This window comes from Macaca thibetana, chromosome 4 (genome assembly GCF_024542745.1).
Source record: "Macaca thibetana thibetana isolate TM-01 chromosome 4, ASM2454274v1, whole genome shotgun sequence".
NCBI lineage: Eukaryota > Metazoa > Chordata > Mammalia > Primates > Cercopithecidae > Macaca > Macaca thibetana.
Genome location: NC_065581.1, coordinates 109,105,734 through 109,123,936, shown reverse-complemented (window position 1 = coordinate 109,123,936; position 18,203 = coordinate 109,105,734). Strand labels below are relative to the sequence as shown.

The 18,203-nt window shown below is 47.1% G+C and overlaps 1 protein-coding gene across 1 annotated transcript in view; it reads left to right on the top strand.

The window, feature by feature from the left end:
• The first annotated feature begins 6,664 nt into the window (after positions 1-6,664).
• TIAM2 (TIAM Rac1 associated GEF 2) overlaps positions 6,665-18,203 on the top strand; it is a 273,384-nt gene continuing 261,845 nt past the window's right edge. Inside the window, exon 1 of the mRNA XM_050786779.1 lies at positions 6,665-6,883. The gene's annotated coding sequence lies outside the window, so the exon portion shown is untranslated. The remainder of the gene's footprint in view (positions 6,884-18,203) is intronic.

Here is an 18,203-nt window from a genome sequence, read left to right as displayed (position 1 = left end):
GGCAGAAGGCGAAGGGGAAGCAGGCAAGTCTTTGGCTGGAGCAGGAGAAAGAGAGATATGGGAGAAAGGTGGCACACGCTTTTAAACAACCAGATCTTGTGAGAACTCACTCCCTATACAGTACTAATGGGGGATGGTGCTAAACCATTCATGAGAACTCTGCCCCATGATCCAGTCACTTCTCACCAGGCCCTACCTCCAACACTGGGGATCACGATTTGACATGATCCAAACTACATGACTGACCTTATAAATTATGAAAAACGAAGCAAACTTAATAGCAGTTTTTATCAACTTAAAATAACCAATATCACAGGTAACTTTTTTAAAGGATTTATGTTTTGAGGGTAAAGACCAGAGTGAAAAGTCTTTCTTTTGCTATGTCCTGTAGGGTATCTGCTTATGGGGTACACAGGAGCCAGGCTCGTGCATGAGCAACTTGGGCTGTGCACCCACAACTCCCTCGCAAATTTCAGAATGGCAGGAAGCACTGAGGACCACTCTCTCCTCTTTGGAGATACCTGGAGATGCTTTCCAGCTCAGGAATGGGATAGTGATAATACTGGTCCTGGCCAGGAGGCTCTGTAGCCCCATCCAAGGTTTTTAGATCTGGAATCTTGAGCAATTGTCTAAACAGAACATAGATCTTTTATCATGGTGTAGTAATCCTACCACGTAGCCTTTCACTTTTTAGTATTCCTTCAAAGATATATACATTAGACTCTAGTAATTTGTTAGTGGGAAGGACAGCTGGTAAAATAAATCCAAGAGAAAGAAAGAAAACACTTGTGTGCACCCACAGGCCTGTATCCTTCAACTACACACCATATGCACGTGCAAATGGTTTGAAGGCAATGGAGGGTGGATCGAATTTTGGGCTAAAAGCAGCTTTTTGGAATTCCAGTCACACCTACCTCTTTCTTTCAGGGAGTTGAAAAATGCGGTGAAGTGAATCAAGCGGGCTCCTGAGCACCAGCTGAGAGGCTCATTTGTATCGGGCCACGTGATCTTCAGGAGGGAGAACTGTGGCCTTTCTCGAAGAGGCTGTCCTCTAGGAATTTCAACTACAAAAGTAGCCTGACCCACTGGCAGAACTGTCTGCCTCTGCTAGAGAGAGGGCTGGACTTCAGCCTGTACGGTCTTCGCCCATTGGCTAGATCTTGAGGCGTGGGAGAGGAAGACTGTATCAGCCTGTTACCATGATGGGGAATTAAGCAGTAGAAATGCAGTCAGAGGTAACCATTGCTGGATCCTAGTTCTCTTCTACAAACAGGCTGTAAGACTGTATTTGAGAGGGGCCGGGCACGGTGGCTCACACATGTAATCCCAGCAATTTGGGAGGCCGAGGCAGGTAGATCACCTGAGGTTAGGAGTTTGAGACCAGCTTGGTCAACGTGGTGAAACCCCATCTCTACTAAAAATACAAAAAATTAGCCAGGCATGGTGGTGCACACCTGTAATCCCAGCTACTGGGGAGGCTGAAGCAGGACAATTGCTGGAACCTGCGAGACGAAGGTCATAGTGAGCCGAGATCGCACCATTGCACTCCAGCCTAGGCAACAAGAGCAAAACTCTGTCTCAAAAAAACAGAAACAGCACAGTATTTGAGCTCCTTAGACACAGACACTGAATGCCATACTTTTTTGCTGGTATTGCCATTGTGTGGATGTGGTGAAGGTCCTTTCTGTAGCCGGCGGTGCCCAGGCTGAGGCAGAGAGTTTACGTGGCAGGAAGACTCTCTTCCTTCAGGTGTTGTGAACAAGAGTTAATATTGCTTCGAAGAATTGTCCAAAAGTGACAGTGGTGTGTTAAGGAACCTCTCTTTGAGGCAGATCTCAGAGGAAGGATAACTTGTCTATTGAAACTAAGAGACAAGTACTTGAATACCTTCTGGTCCTGAGAAGCTTTTGGAAACACATTCGATGCCCCAAACACTGATAGGCACCTTCTATATATGTCAGGAAATGTACTAAGTGACCAGGGATAGAAAGATGAGTTGGGCATGATCCCATCCCTCACAGAGTTTAGATCTGGGTAGTCCGAGTCTGAAGACTGTGCAAGAGAATATGACAAAATGCTTACCGCTTGATAGTGAGATTACAGCTAATGTTATTATTATTAAAATTTTTTTAAGATGGAGTCTTACTCTGTTGCCCAGGCTGAAGTGCAGTGGCATGATCTTAGCTCACTGCAATGTCCACCTCCTGGGGTTCAAGTGATTCTCCTGCCTCAGCCTCCAAAGTAGCTGGGATTACAGGCACAAGCCACCATACCTGGCTAAATTTTTGTATTTTTTGTAGGAACGAGGTTTCACCCTCTTGGCCAGGCTGGGCTCGAACTCCTGACCTCAGCCTCCCAAAGTGCTGGGATTACAAGCATGAGCCACCACACCCATCCTATTATTATTACATTTTTAGGACATAATAGGATACTGTAGCTGAGTAGTTTTGAAGCCTTGGTGGTTATCAAGTGAGTGGATGTTGACGAAAGTGGGGCTGCCTTTTGAAACATGCGGCTCTTTTTCTCTTTGTAAGGGGTAGAAATTTGAATTTGTCTTTGGGAGTAGATTCTTCTGTAATTCCTTTCTGGTTCCTTAGCCTTCTGTCAAGTTTTGTTGACTCTCACCTCTTGGTTGTACCTGTGAAAACCAGGAGAGCAGGCACCCTGTGCCTCTAGATGAGGCAAAGCCCTTGGGGGAGGAATGCATAGAGACAGTTGCAGCCAAGGGAGTCATGGACAGGAACAAAACTGCCAGCTGAGGGACACGTGCCAGTAGGGAGAGACGTGTAGCAATGTTAGTATTCATCTGGAATGTGCTGGAAGAGTCTGGGAGGGGAAGCTGGATGATGCCTGGTCTTTCTGAGCCTGTAGAATGTGCTGGTTAGTGGATCATGGCCTCTTAGCTCCAGGTTCATCCTTTTTGCCTTCTCTGTAAAAATGAATCTAGGCTTTATTTATTTATTTATTTATTTATTATTTGAGATGGAGTCTCACTTTGTTGCCCAGAGTGGAGTACAGTGGCATGATATCAGCTCACTGCAGCCTCTGTTTCCCAGGTTCAAGTGATTCTCTTGCCTCAGCCCCCTGAGTAGCTGGGATTGCAGGTACACGCCACCACACCTGGCTAATTTTTGTATTTTTAGTAGAGATGGGGTCTCACCATGTTGGCCAGGCTGGTATTATTATTGTTATTTTTTGAGACTGAGTCTCACTCTGTTGCCCAGGCTGGTATACAGTCACATTATCTCAGCTCACTGCAACCTCTACCCCTGGGTTCAAGGGATTCTCCTGCCTCAGTCTCCGGAGTAGCTGGGATTACAGGTGTGCACCACCATGCCTGGCTAATTTTTTTTTTTTTTTTTTTAGTACAGATGGGGTTTTGCCATGTTGGCCAGGCTGGTCTCGAACTCCTGACCTCAGGCAATCCACCCGCCTTGGCCTCCTGAAGTACTGGGATTACAGGTGTGAGCCACCATGCCCAGCCAGATCTAGATCTTTTAAACAACTGCCTTTGCCAGCTGGCTTGTTGTTAAGCATTGTGGATATGGGGCATGGGAGAGGCACTGCAGGAGGACAGAGCTTTGCCTCTGGGTTGCCAAGCTGCTGCTCAGCAGGCTCCTGCAGCTTGGGAGGCTTCTCTGGGAGCATCCAGCAGCCACCTGTTTCTTCCAGCACCTGCTTTTGTAGGTGCTTTTGTAGTGAAAAGCCTCCATGAGACGCCTCCCTTTGAACAACTTTCTTCATACTCTAAAGGGTAGATATCCAGCAAGTTCTAAAGGTTGAATTACTAGCAAGTTCCACTGGATGACACCTCAGTGACTTCTCTGCCATTTAGTGAACCATAGCTGTGCCCTCCCCCACGGGGTCTGGGTCTCAACCCTAGGGGAAGGAGAAGCTTCCTTTTGGGTGCACTCTCTCAGCCCTGGGGCAATGACTGCTCCTTCAGTCCTTCCATCTGCTGTTCCTATTTTCTTGTCTTTTTCCTTTTTCTTTTTTTTTTTTTTGTGACGGAGTTTCGCTATTGGAGTGCAATGGTGTGACCTTGGCTCACCGCAACCTCCACCTCCCGGGTTCAAGCGGTTCTCCTGCCTCAGCCTCCCGAGTAGCTGGGATTACTGTCATATGGCACTATGTCCGGCTAATTTTGTATTTTTGGTAGAGACAAGATTTCTCCATGTTGGTCAGGCTGGTATCGAACTCCTGAACTCAGGTGATCCGCCCGCCTCGGCCTCCCAAAGTGCTGGGATTATAGGCATGAGCCACCACGCCTGGTCTGCTTTTCCTATTTTCTTTCATCTTTCTTACTAACCTAGTCAATCCCCCACTACTCCAAGTCCCGTTATAGTTAATAATTCTTTGTATTAAACTTTCACTGTTGAAATCATTGTGTGGCCTCTCTCTTGGTTGGACCCAGATGTACACATGTGGGTGGGATGGGAGCTCAGACTCTGGTTACTTGGCTGTCAAGGGATAGTGTCTTTACAAGAGGAGAGGAGTTAGAGTCATCTGGGTTCTATATATTTTTTCAAGTTTGTACAACAAACATATTACTTTTATAATCAGAAAAATATTTTAAAACAGTGTGAAAAATGCAATAAAAGAAGCAAGAAAAATAAATAAACGCATACCACCCCCCCAACCCCCGTTTCAGTGTGGTAGGTGTGAGTCAGAAGTAAGAAGTAAATAAGTGTTGGCCGGGTGCCATGGCTCACACTCATAATCCCAACACTTTGGGAGGCTAAGGTGGGCGAATCACTTGAGGTCAGGGGTTCGAGACCAGCCTGGCCAACATGGTGAAACTCCATCTCTACTAACAGTACAAAAATGATCTGGGCGTGGTGGTGCACACCTGTAGTCCTAGTTACTTGGGAGGCTGAGGCAGGAGAATCATTTGAACCCGGGAGGTGGAGGTTGAGTAAACTGAGCTCGTGCCGCTGCACTCCAGCCTGGGCGACAGACACTCCATCTCAAAACAAAACAAGCACCCCGCCCACAAAACAGTAAATAAGTGTCAAGGAAGAAAAGGTCCTTGGAGGTGATGCTTGAGTTGAGCATGGAAGGGTGGGTGGAGTGGGAAGATATTTTCCTAGGCAGAGCCAAGTGCGCAAAGATGCAGATAGGACCAGGGGAGGGCCTATGAAGTGGGAGGGGCCAGTCACAACTAGTTCAGTGTGTACAGAGCCTGTGGTGGTTGAGGGTGGAGAGCAGGTCTGTCCGATCCCCACAAAGCCTGGAGGCTTCATTCTGAAACTGTGGGTGTGTTGTGGGAAAGCAGATTCCATTTGTCTTTTTGACTCACAGTTCTCCGCTGATCTCCAGCTATGGAGACTGGGTCGTATTCACGCACTGCACCTAACTGACCAGGGCCTTGGCTGCTGTGCTGTGAACTCCAGCACTGGGATTGTGCCCAACGCCACCCTTCCCATCTGGCCGCTCCCAGCCAAGGACTGGTGGCAGCATGGACACGAAGGCAGGCAGGTTCTGGGGAGAATCAGGATCCCCATGGTAGGTCATTTTGGCTGAAGGTCTCACGGATGATCTTGCTGAGCTTTCCTTATACTGCAGGGAGGCCGGGACGGGCGCTTCCTTCCCTCCTTCACCTGGGCTCGGATTTGCAGAATGCCCGGCCTTCTCCAGCTCTCACAGCTCCCTCCTCATTTAGTTCCACGGCCATTTCCCCCAAGAAAACCTTCCGCATCTAGTCCTGAGTGGGCGCTTCTTCTCGGAGGACCCACCCTAACACATGGCCTGCATCTACCTTCCCTTCCCTCTTCTCTCCAGGGTGGAGCCTTTTCCAAGGCGAGGAGAGTGATTCCAGGAACTCGGTGTCCCAGGCAGCTTTCATTCCTGGATCTCCTTAGCTCCCTCGCCCTTCCCAGCGTCCAGGCCCACTGGGCCACTCAGGCTTTTCTAATAAAAATCGCAGCTTCGGCCGGGCGCCGTGGCTCACGCCTGTAATCCCAGCACTTTGGGAGGCCGAGGCGGGTGGATCACCTGAGGTCGGGAATTCGAGACCAGCCTGACCAACATGATGAAACCCTATCTCTATTAAAAATACAAAATTAGCCGGGAGTGGTGGCTCATGCCTGTAATCCCAGCTACTCGGGAGGCTGAGGCAGGAGAATCGCTTGAACCTGGGAGGTGGAGGTTGCGGTGAGCCGAGATCTCGCCACTGCACTCCAGCCTGGGCGACAGAGCGAAACTCCGTCTGAATAAACAAACAAACAAACAAACAAACAAACAAATCGCAGCTTCTCCACTTGGAAAGTCCCAATTCGACCGGGCCTTCGAGTCCCATGGGACTCGATTGCCGTCTCCGCTGCGAAGCCATCTCCTCTCAGAAGGGGAAGGAGGTGGGGAGTCTCTGCGGCCGCTGACCTCAGCTTGGCCTGCCTTTCCTCGGTGGAACCCGGGAAGAGCCGTCTTTAAGCTCTTCGGGGAAGGGCCGGGGTCGCATTGGCGCATCGCATCCGCGGTCGCGGGCAGAGCCCCCAGCTCACAGCGAGCGCGTGCTTGATGTTTCTTGAGTTGTTGTTTTCATTATTTGTGTTGTTCCAAAGAAAGCGCGAGGGACACGGTCAGGGACTAGCCGGGAGCTGGCGCGGGGGTCTTGGGCCTGCCGCGGGGCGGGGCTGGGGCGTGTCCGGGGCGGGGCGGGAGGTGCGGTCGCGGCTCGGGCTTCGCCGTCGCTGCGCGCGGGGCTGGGGCAGCCGTAACCGTAACCGAGGTCGCCGCCGCAAGCGTACAGCGCGCGTCCAAGTGGAGAACAAAGTGACCCCCAAAACTTCTCCAACTCCTCTCCGCGTTCCCGCGAGGGCCACGCGCCGAGGGTAGCGGAGGGCGGCGCGCGACCTGCCCCACGGAGCCCGGCGCGCGACCCAAGGTAAGGGGCGCCCGGGTGAGGGCGCAGGAGGGCGAGGACGGCGCTGGTCGGCGGCGGCTCCGGGTCCCCTGCGGGCGGGGCGGCGCGCGGCCGGCGTTCCCCTCCCTTCCCCTTTGTTGGCCGCCCCTCTCTGCGCCCGCTTTCCTGGGAGTCCCGCGGAAGGTGGCGGCTGCGGGGCGCGGCTTGGCACCCTCTCCCCGGAGGGCGGCAGCGTCCGGGCACAGCCTGGCACTGGGGACGAAGCACTTTCCAGAAGGATCTGAAACCAGGTACCCTGGTCCCCTCGCGCTGCACGACAGGCCAGGACCCACTTTCAGCCCCGGTCCCATCCCGGATGAGGAGGCGGCGCCCCGACCTCCAGATACCGAGGTTCTCGCCCAAAGCCGAGCCGTGGGTGCCCCGAGGGGAGCGCCTGCTGCGCCCACGCCCGCCCGGCGACCTCGGAGCCTCAGAAAGGCGCCGCGGCGGAGCAGGATCCCAGGCGGTCGGCTCAGCGAGTGTAGACCGTGCGGTCCCTGCTCAGCCCCTCCGGCCTTTCCGAGCGCGGGAGCCATCCCGGACGGGCGCGGCTCCTAGGGGGGCTGAGGTGCCAAGTTTCTGTGAAAACCGACACGTTGTGCCCCTAATGGATCCTATTTACCAAAAACAGTTCAGAAAGAAAAGAGTCCATTCTTCCAACCATTCGTTGCTGACAGCCGCTGGAAAGGTCCGGGAGTAAGATTGCAGGAGGTATTTGTGTCTTTAAGGAGCGGTGAAATTTAGTATTGGTGAGCTTCCGTGCCTCTTTTTTTTTTTTTTTTTTAAATAGAAAAATAGGTTAAGTTTATTTAAAGAGGAGGAAGGCTGCTTGATTCCAAAGATAATTTCATTCAGGGGGAGGTTTTCCTGCTTTTCTCTGCAGAATTCAGGCAAGAGGCCACTTGGTGACACTCCTCAGCCTCCTTGGGTAGTGGTGAGACCTTGATTTCCAATGCGGTGAAGGGCCTGGGATTCTCTTCTCAGGGTTATTCACACATTCTACCTTTTGCTCCCCCAATGATGCTGACGACCTTATTTTAACAGACAACACCGGCTATCTCCAGTTCTGTTTCCAATAGATCTAAGCCAAAGTGTCTCTAAAATCTTACCAAGTTTCGTACAGGTGCAGGTCATATGCTATAAATGTTTCAGTCCTAGGTTCTGGACAAAAAAGTGTCCATGGTTGGTTTTATAATTTGGGCATAGCCAGTAGAACCTGTGTGTTCTTATACTCTTAGAAGTATTTCCTGACGTTCTTTAAGATTGTTATGTTTTAAAAATGTAGTATGATTGGTGCAGATTTGTAAGCAAAATTTGCTCCACCGGATTTTACCTGCTCACTTTACAGGAAAATAAAACTTGTTGCTTTAGGGTGTCAGAGGTTTTTGTGTTGGGTAAATGTAAAAGAACATGACAAGGTATAACTGAAGAAGAGTTTATTATTTACAGTGGCAAAACACGCCCTTGATGATCTCAGAATCAGCTTTCAACACCTTCACATACCATACTAAGATGCTTCATAATGGGGCACCTGCCTGCCTTTCCAGTTCCATCTACTGACTTTCCCCAGGCCTCCTGGCTCTCCCCCGCTTTCACACTGCCTGCTCTAGACACATCAAACTACTCACAAGTTGTCATTTCCAGACCATTGTTTGGAATGAATGAAATTCTGCTTACACTGTTCTTACTCCTCTTATCCATCTGTCAATTACCCACACATTCTTAATGTGTCAGTCAAATACCTTCTCTAGGAAGCTTTTCTTCCCCCTTATCTGTGGGCAAAGTTAAGCTCCTCCTCCTCCAGTAGTCAGTGCTTCTACTAGAACACATTTTTGTATATACATCTGGCAGTGCCACCTTGCACAGTTGTTCAGGCTGTTCACTACACAAGGTCATCTTGTCCAACAGGCAATTGGAGGCTGAAATCCAATTCACACTCCACTTGCCAAGCCTCTACTGCACTCCTCTCCACTGGAAGAGGATACATTTGGCAATTTAATCAAAAGTACAGTATGGTTTAGTAGTGACCCTAAGCCTATCCCCATTATTGTACTTAGCATCCATCACTTCAACTGATGTAATAGGAGCTCAGTTAAGGTTCCGTGAATGAATGAAGAAAGGATTATTTCTTTCTTTTTCTTTCTTTCTTTCTTTTTTTTTTTTTTTTTTTTTTTTGAGATGGTCTCCCTTTGTTGCCCAGGCTGAAGTACAGTGATAAGATCACAGCTCACCGCAGTCTCAGCCTTCCCAGCTAAATTGATTTTCCCTTCTCAGCCTTCCAAGTAGCTGGGACTACAGATACGTGCCATCACACCTGGCTAATTAAAAAAAAATTTGTAGAAACGGGGTTTCTCCTTGTTGCCCAGGCTGGTCTTGAACACCTGAGCTCAAGTGATCCACCCTCCTTGGCCTCCCAAAGTGCTGGGATTGTAGGCATGAGCCACCGTGTCCGGCCAGAAAAGATTACTTCTCACGAAATCTAGAAAGAAGTAAGAGTTTGGGGTCAGATTTTTTTGTATAAGTCAGTATATAGAAATATGCTTCAGTTTGCTTCTCTTATGTCTGGGCTCTTCAAATGATGCTTAGACAGATGTCTTTTCCTTGATTACAGGGAAGAATCTGCGAATGTGAATTCATGGGTGGGCGTCAGGGATTTGTGTCAACATATGGTGTCTCCTCAGCTGACGACTTTCCAAGCCACTCAGGTTTAGGTGCCTAATCATGATTTGCTGAGAGAGATAAGGGGGCAAGAAACTTGGAAGTAAGGCCCTAAAGAGCTTTGCTCACATGAACATGTGCTAATAAGTTGCATTAAGTGCCATTTTGTATATAAGCATTTAAGTCATCCTAAAGTGAGATGTCACAGAATTAAACTAAGAAAGTAAGAAGGGTTTGAATCTGATTTATTTAGGATATCCAACGAGATCAGTATTTAATATCACAGTTTACACATGAAAAATGCAGTTTTCATTGGGAGGGGGCCATTTACAAGCTGAATTGGCTGCAAGAGTTGTAAAAATTCTCCAAATTTTGTATGTAGTTAAAATTAACGATTTGTGGGGTGATCTGGTGGTATTTTTCAAGCTACAATAAATATGTGAATTATCATGCAAACATTTATAAGATTGTGATATAAAATTATATACTGTAGATGTCGAAAGTGTTTGCTAGTTATATGGAATCTTGGAATCTCTTGAATTCATAGCATTGAAATAACTTTAAAGATAATATGGATCTATTCTCCCATTTTATGGGTAAGGAAACTGAGTCCCAGGAACTTATGGAGGGTCACTGAGCTTGTGTAGAGGCATAGCCAGAACGAGTTTTCAGATTTCCTGGCTTCTACTTCATATTCAAGTACCTATAAGAACACCCCTTCTGTATGTTCCATCATTGGCCTCACTTGGGAAATCTTGAAGGTACAGGCTAAATTTTAGGACCTCAGGGAAATAAAAGATTTTTAGTGCCAAACACATTGCCCTGGGTAAAGTAGGCATGTGATAAATATTTGCTGAATGGAGGAATGAATGAACAAACCAGACGACAGCTTCCTTATTTAAAGTAATTGATAAGAAATGATGCAAAGTCCGTTTGGAGTGGAATTTGGCCCACGTGTTTGTATTTCTTAAATGCCATAAAAAGTATTGGTTAAACTTTATGGAAAAGATGGGCATCTCTGTTATACATTCAAAGACGTTTGATATGCTATAGGAAAAAAATTTTTTTTTTTTTTTTTTGAGACAGAGTGTCACTCTGTCACCCAGGCTGGAGTGCGGTGGCGATCTTGGCTCACTGCAGTCTCCATCTCCTGGGTTCAAGCGATTCTCCTGCCTCAGCCTCCCGAGTAGCTGGGATTGCAGGCACCCACCACCACACTGGCTAATTTTTGTATTTTTAGTAGAGATGGGGTTTTGCCATGTTGGCCAGGCTGGTCTCAAACTCCTGACCTCAGGTTATCCGCCTGCCTTGCACTCCCAAAGTGCTGGGATTACAGACGTGAGCCACCGCACCTGGCCAGGAAAAATAATTTTTATTTCTTTATTATTTTCTATAGGAGAAGCTAGAACTCCTGACAGAAAAGCATAATGAAAAAGCTCAGGATTTGGAATCAGTAGGTTTGTCTGAAAACTATCTATGCTTCTGCAGACCATAAATGTCACCAGCCTCAGTTTCTTGTAACTTCTTTTTTTTTTTTTTTTTGAGACGGAGTCTTACTCTGTAGCCCAGGCTGGAGTGCTATGTGGTGCCATCTCAGCTCTCTGCAACCTCCGCCTCCTGGGTCCTGGTTCAAGCAATTCTCCTGCCTCATCCTCCCGAGTGGCTGGGATTACAGGTGTGTGCCAACACGCTCAGGTAATTTTTGCATTTTTAGTACAGACAGGGTTTCTCCATGTTGGCCAGGCTGGTCTTGAACTCCTGGCCTTGTGATCCACCCGCCTTGGCCTCCCAAAGTGCTGGGATTACAGGCGTGAGCCACCACGCCCGGCCTCTTGTAACTCCTTAAATCTTAGAGTTGTTACAAGGATCAAATGAGCTGAAGTGCATGAAAGCACTTTGCAAACTTTGGAACAATGAACAGTAAGAGGAGGTAGAAGCTATGGCAGTAATTCCTTGGCCTGTGCTAGGCCATCTGTATACATCATCTCATTTGTTCCTCTGAATTTAAAAAAGTAAGACTTTTGTGGAATAAGGAAGAAATTCATGCTTAAACAACTCCCTCAGTGTTAAACATGTGTTGAGTGAGCCCCCTACGATGTGATAAGAACCGTTAAGCTGGGCTGGGCATGGTGGCTCACGCCTGTAATCCCTGCACTTTGGGAGGCCAAGGGGCAGAACACCTGAGGTCTGGAGTTCAAGACCAGCTGACCAACATGGAGAAACCCCGTCTGTACTAAAAATACAAAAATTAGTAGGCATGGTGGCGCATGCCTGTAATCCCAGCTACTTGGGAAGCTGAGGCAGGAGAATTGCTTGAACCTGGGAGGTGGAGGTTGCGGTGAGCTGAGATTGTGCCACTGCACTCCAGCCTGGGCGACAAGAGGGAAACTCTGTTGCAAAAAAACAAAGCAGAACAAAAAACAAAAAAAACCAAAAAACTGTTACGCTCTGAACATGATGGTCAGTAAGATAACTTACTTTAACTAGAGAACAGTAAGTGACATTAAGTGACACAAAAGCAAATTCCTTAAGTTTTAGGTGGAGGAGTGATAGGTCAGATTTGCATTTGAAACCAATTCCTTTCAGGAACTCTGGCTTACTCCTGTCATCCCAGTACTTTGGGAGGCTGAGGCTGGGGATCACTTGAGGTTGGGAGTTCAAGACCAGCCTGGCTAACATGGTGAAACCCTGTCTCTACTAAAAATTCAAAAATTAGCCGGGCATGGTGGTGCACATCTGTAGTCCCAGCTACACGAGGCTGGGGCACGAGAATTGCTTGAATCCAAGAGTTGGAGGTTGCAGTAAACTAGGATTGCGCCACAGCACTCCAGCCTGGGTGACCGAGCGGGACCCCATCTCAAACAAACAAACGAAGAAACCAGTTTCTTTTTAGATTGTTGTGAGTAGATTTAGGGAAGCAAGCCTGACAGGAAGAAGGTCAGTGGTAACAGTGTAGATCATCAAAAGCGGTGGCAGTAGAACAGTGGGGACAGACATGGAGGAAGATTCCAGAAATATAAAGGAAGTGTGATGGACTTGGTGACTGAGAAAGTGGAGGGCAGGGAGAATCACATCCAGTAAAGGATGACATCCAGCCTGCTCACCCATGTGACAACCCAGAAGGAGAAGGTTGGAGACCTGTGGGATCCCTTACCCAAGTTCATGTAGTTTGAAATTGCACAGCTGAGATTTGAATCCAGATCTGTCTGACCACATGATCCTTCCACTCTTCTATACTGACCCAGCAGGTAGCATGCCCTTAATTGTAAACAAATACAGGATCTTAATAAAAATCATCTAGCATTTGAAAGCTTTTATTTTTATGAAATGTTTTTTCATAACATTAAGGAAAAAAAAATGCCCACAGACGGTTACTGCCAGCAGACATAGGCTGGTGCCCTGAGAAGGTTCCCTGCCAGAAGTGTATAATGTAGTTCCTCTCTTGGATGTTACAGGGCCTGGGCTCTGGCGCACTCCTCTCCAGGCATTCCATCTAGCTGGAAGTTGGTCTGCTTTGTTTTCATTTATGAGGTTTGTAGATTGAGTAACAGAATCTGGACTGCCGTGTTCATTGTGTTTTCATGGTGTTGGATTACAAGCTTTCTTTTAAATTCATGGTTAGGTTTCTGAATGTGCCTTTTGGACATGGTTCTTCATGAGTTCCCATTACTAAGTGATTTCTTTGCATTGGGAACAGTATGTAAAACTTGAATTTTGAAGCTTCTTTTGTCAGTAGTTTGGGAAATGGCATAAGAAATAAGCTTGCAAATCTTTCCTTATGCTGGTGAAAGTGAAGGATTCTCATTGCCTTTAAAATATAGTGATGAATTTTAGTGCAATATTTTGTATTATTTTAAAATTCAAAAAAATATATTGTTGTTGTCTAGTAAAGAGCATTCTGTGCCTTAAGATTTTCATCTCTAAAAGAAGGATGACAGCAGTGCCTTCTTAGAATATTGCTTTGAGAATTGAGGAATTAATTAACATAATATGCCTGAGTGTGGAGGCTCATGCCCATAAGCCCAGCACTTTGGTAGGCTGAGGCTGGATGATCACTTGAGGCCAGGTATTTGAGACCAACCTGGGCAACATAGTAAGACCCTGTCTCTAAAAAAAAAAAATACAAAAATTAGCTGGGCATGGTGGCATATGCCTGTAGTCCCAGCTACTAAAGAGGCTGAGGTGGGAGGATTGTTTGAACCCAGGAGGAGTGTTTGAGCCATGATCATGTCATTGCACTCCAGCCTGGGTGACAGAGCAAGACCTCATCTCAAAATAAAATAAAATTAGCATAATATGCTTAGAACCTGGCCTGTCACAATGAGAAAGTTCACTAAGTGTTTTGTATTTCTTTCTGTCATTTTTTTCCTTGCATTATTCCCTGTCTGGTGGGTGCAGAGACAGGGGGACAGAGACCCAGAGAAGCCTACCCTCTGAGTTGCTTCTTAGGCACTTGTGTGGTCTATATCAGTCATTGCATTCATCAAATAATATTTAATTCTTGGTGACTTCTCCATCACACAGGGAGTGCTTTGCTTGTTTTATTTATTTATTTATTTTTGAGATGGAGTTTCGTTCTGTTGCCCAGGCTGGAGTGCAGTGGTGTGATCTTAGCTCACTGCAAACTCCGCCTCCTGGGTTCGAGCAATTCTCCCAGCTTAGCTTCCCAAGTAGTTGGGATTAGTGGCACCCGTCACCACACCTGGCTAATGTGTGTGTGTGTGTGTGTGTGTGTGTATGTGTTTTAGTAGAGACAGGGTTTCACCATGTTGACCAGGCTGGTCTCGAACTCTTGACTTCAGGTGATCTGCCCTCCTTGGCCTCCCAAAGTGTTGGGATTATAGGTGTGAGCCACTGTGCCCAGCCGTGCTTGTTTTATTTTCGTACTGCTTTTATATCCAGCCTGGTTCTTTAGTGAACACTCTTAGATGGTGGTTGACAGAATGTGTGAAGTGTTCAATGAAATTGTTTTTAAAAGTATTATACTATGATTATGAAATTGAGAGATGCTTTGCCAAATATTTGACTCTCTAAATGGACTTTTATCAGTAATAAAGTGCTGAAAGTTAAAATACATAAAGGTTGATCCGTTTTTTTCCCCAAGCGTGGAGTTGTGGCACCGTTGTTGTATTGGATAGAATAGCTCTAGATTCTGGTGTGGAATACACCTTTTACCCATTTGGCAAGTCACCTAAACATTTGAGGGACTTGGCTTCCTCAGGGAGATGATAATTTTTTTTTTTTTTTGAGATGGTGTGTCACTCTGCCACCCAAGCTGGAGTGCAGTGGTGTGTTCTCGGCTCATTGCAACCTCTGCGTCCCAGGTTCAAGTAATTCTCCTGTCTCTGCCTCCTGAGTAGCTGGAATTACAGGTACACACCACCATGCCCAGCTAATTTTTGTATTTTTAGTAGAGACGGGGTTTCACCATGTTGGCCAGGCTGGTTGCAAACTCCTGACCTCAGGTGATCCACCCGCCTTGGCCTCCCAAAGTGCTGGGATTACAGGTGTGAACCACTGTGCCCAGCCATAAAATTGTTTTCTAATGATTCCCAGTGTCTCCTGGCAATGGAGCCACTAAATCCTTCTCATTAACCTTCTTCTTCAGGCCTTGTACTAAGGTTATGATTGGCAGAATAATAGTCATACTTCTCATCACTCTGCATAACCATGAAGCTGGATGAAAATGGGGGCTCTCAAAAGCGCATTGGTGCATATGAGCAGAAGTGAAGGAAGAACACATCTGGAATCCATCAAAATGAATTAAATTATCTTTTGTGTTGGTGGCATTTGAAACCTCTGGGATCAACACCTACTGCATGAATACATGAAGGCTCAATGAACGTTTGCTGCATCAGAAACCAAAATATTTTCCCATTTCACGTGTCCATTTTGAACTTTCCCTCTGGAAAATCTTAGTCATTCTGTGAAACTGGAGTTAGCCATAGTAATCCTCCCTTGACAATCATCTACTGAACTGCTTGATGGGAAACCACTGTGTGTCATGTGGGCAAATACCTTGAGGTTACACAAGATTTAAAAGAAACTCAGAAACTTCACTGATTGGATCCATTTGTTGTGGATACACTCACCCCCTCCTAGCAGGTCCCACTTGCTTGCATCTTCTTCTGTATTGGAATTTTGTTGTTGTATTAGGTTGGTGCAAAAGTGACTGTGGTTTTTGCCATTGAAAGTAATGGCAAAAACCACAATCACTTTTGCATCAACTTAATAACTCGAGAGTACTGGCTTCCCCAGCCTTCCAGGCTGGCTCATCTCAAGCATCCTTCTAAAGCTTTCCTTGCTCATTTTCTGAACCTTCATTTCCTCTTGAGAAGTAATCACTTCATTCTCACCACCCTCAGGGCCCATCCTCCACATGGCCACCTTCCGTGTATGGTGGTTATAACCTTGTGTGTATGATGGTTGTATGTGTCTCTGTGTCCTACTTTCTCTCACCATTGGATTCCTTATTGATGATATACAAGTGATCATTCTGGCCGGGCACGGTGGCTCACGCCTGTAATCCCAGCACTTTGGGAGGCTGAGGTGGGCAGATCACTTGAGATCAGGAATTTGAGACCAGCCTGGCCAACATGGTGAAACCCTGTCTATACTAGAAATGCAAAAATGAGCTGGGTGTAGTGGTGGCCGCCTGTAATCCCAGCTACTCAGGAGGCTGAGGCAGGAGAATCACCTGAACCTGGGAGGTGGAGGTTGCAGTGAGCCAAGATTGCACCACTGAACTCCAGCCTGGGCGATGGAGCGAGACTCTATCTCCACCCCCCGCCTCCAAGAAAAAAGTGCATTCTGTTGAGTCTGTTGTGTGACATGTTTTGGGACTCATGTGACTTTTATCAGTGCCTTTGCTTGTCTCCATTTTGGTGGGTGACAGAAGATGAGCTGTTTGAAAGAACTTGTATGTGTTTCATTGAATTGTTCTTGGTGTTTGTCCAGTCAGAGGTAATAATCCAGGCAGTCAGCATATATTACTGAAAAGAAGACTGGATCCCTGGGTTTTGGGTAGTTTTGCCAAAAACAGCTGCATGATCTTGAATGAAACAGTATATTCTCTCTGGGTTACCATTTCTTTATTTGTAATTTTGGGAGTTGCATTGGACTCAATGAATTTTTGGGGTCCTTTCAACTATACAACTCAATGTTTCTATGTAGCTACACAGTATGAGAAAGGAAAAGAAAACATTTTATAAACATTTACAAGTAGGGTTGCAAGAGCCGGGCACGGTGGCTCACGCTTATAATCCCAGCACTGTGGGAGGCTGAGGCGGGTGGATCACAGGGCCAGGAGATCGAGACCATCCTGCCTAACATGGTTAAACCTCTTCTCTACTAAAAATACAAAAAAATTAGCCAGGCGTGGTGGCGGGCGCCTGTAGTCCCAGCTACTCGGGAGGCTGAGGCAGGAGAATGGCGTGAACTCGGGAGGCGGAGCTTGCAGTGAACAGAGATTGCACCACTACACTCCAGCCTGGGCGACAGAGCGAGATTCCTCCTCAAAAAAAAAAAAAAAAAAAAAAGTAAGGTTGCAAGGTGGCCACGTTCAGTGTTGGAGTCCAAGCTTGCGACCAGAGTGATGGGGAGCAGGAACAGGACTGGGATGCTATGGCACCCAAGAGGCCCTGACCTGGGGCAGGAAACCAGTTCGGAGGCCATAGCCTCCTTGTGGTGCTGGAGGAGGCCAGTCTGGAGACAGTCCCGGTAGGGAAGACATAAGAGCTGCTCAGCTGTGATAAGCACAAGTCTATGTTGTTGAAGAATGGACGTGACCCAGGGGATGTGCGCTCAGACACAGCCCACCAGAATTCCCTGACGCTGCTGGATAGTCCTCTGAGATGAGCTGGTGTACTGCAGGTCCCTGTCCACATGCAGGAGAAGGTTCTGATTGAAGTGAGCTCCCAGACCTGAATTCCCAGAACCTTTGACCACTTTTGTGGCCTCATGGTTCAGCTTTTACACAAGCTCAGTGTTGGAGCAGCTGATGGCCCCCAGAAGCTCTTGAAGGTAATTAAGAATCAGTGTCAGATCACTTTAGTTGGAAAGTGGATTATTATTGTTGGAAATAAAATATTTTTGTTTTTACTGTTTTATTTTATTTTTTTGATGGAGTCTCGTTCTGTTGCCCAGGCTAGAGTGCAGTGGCACAATCTCGGCTCATTGCAACCTCCCCCTCCCAGGTTCAAGCCATTCTACTGCCTCAGCCTCCTGAGTAGCTGGGATTACAGGCACACGCCACCATGCCTCATTTTTGTATTTTTAGTAGAGACAGGGTTTCACCATGTTGGCCAGGCTGGTCTTGAACTCCTGACCTCAGGTGATCCACCTGCCTTGGCCTCCCAAAGTTCTGGGATTACAGGCATGAACCACCATGCCTGGCCTTAATTTTGTACTTTTAGTAGAGATGGGGTTTCACCACGTTGGTCAGGCTGGTCTTGAAGTCCTGACCTCAGATGGTCTGCCCGCCTTGGCCTCCCAAAGTGTTGGGATTACAGGCATGAGCCACTGTGCCTGGCCTGGATTCTTATTTACCTTCTCTTTCATATATCCAATTGGATGTATGAAAATTGACACTTTGAGATAGAGTTTTGCTCTGTTGCCCAGGCTGGAGTACAGTGGTGCGATCTTG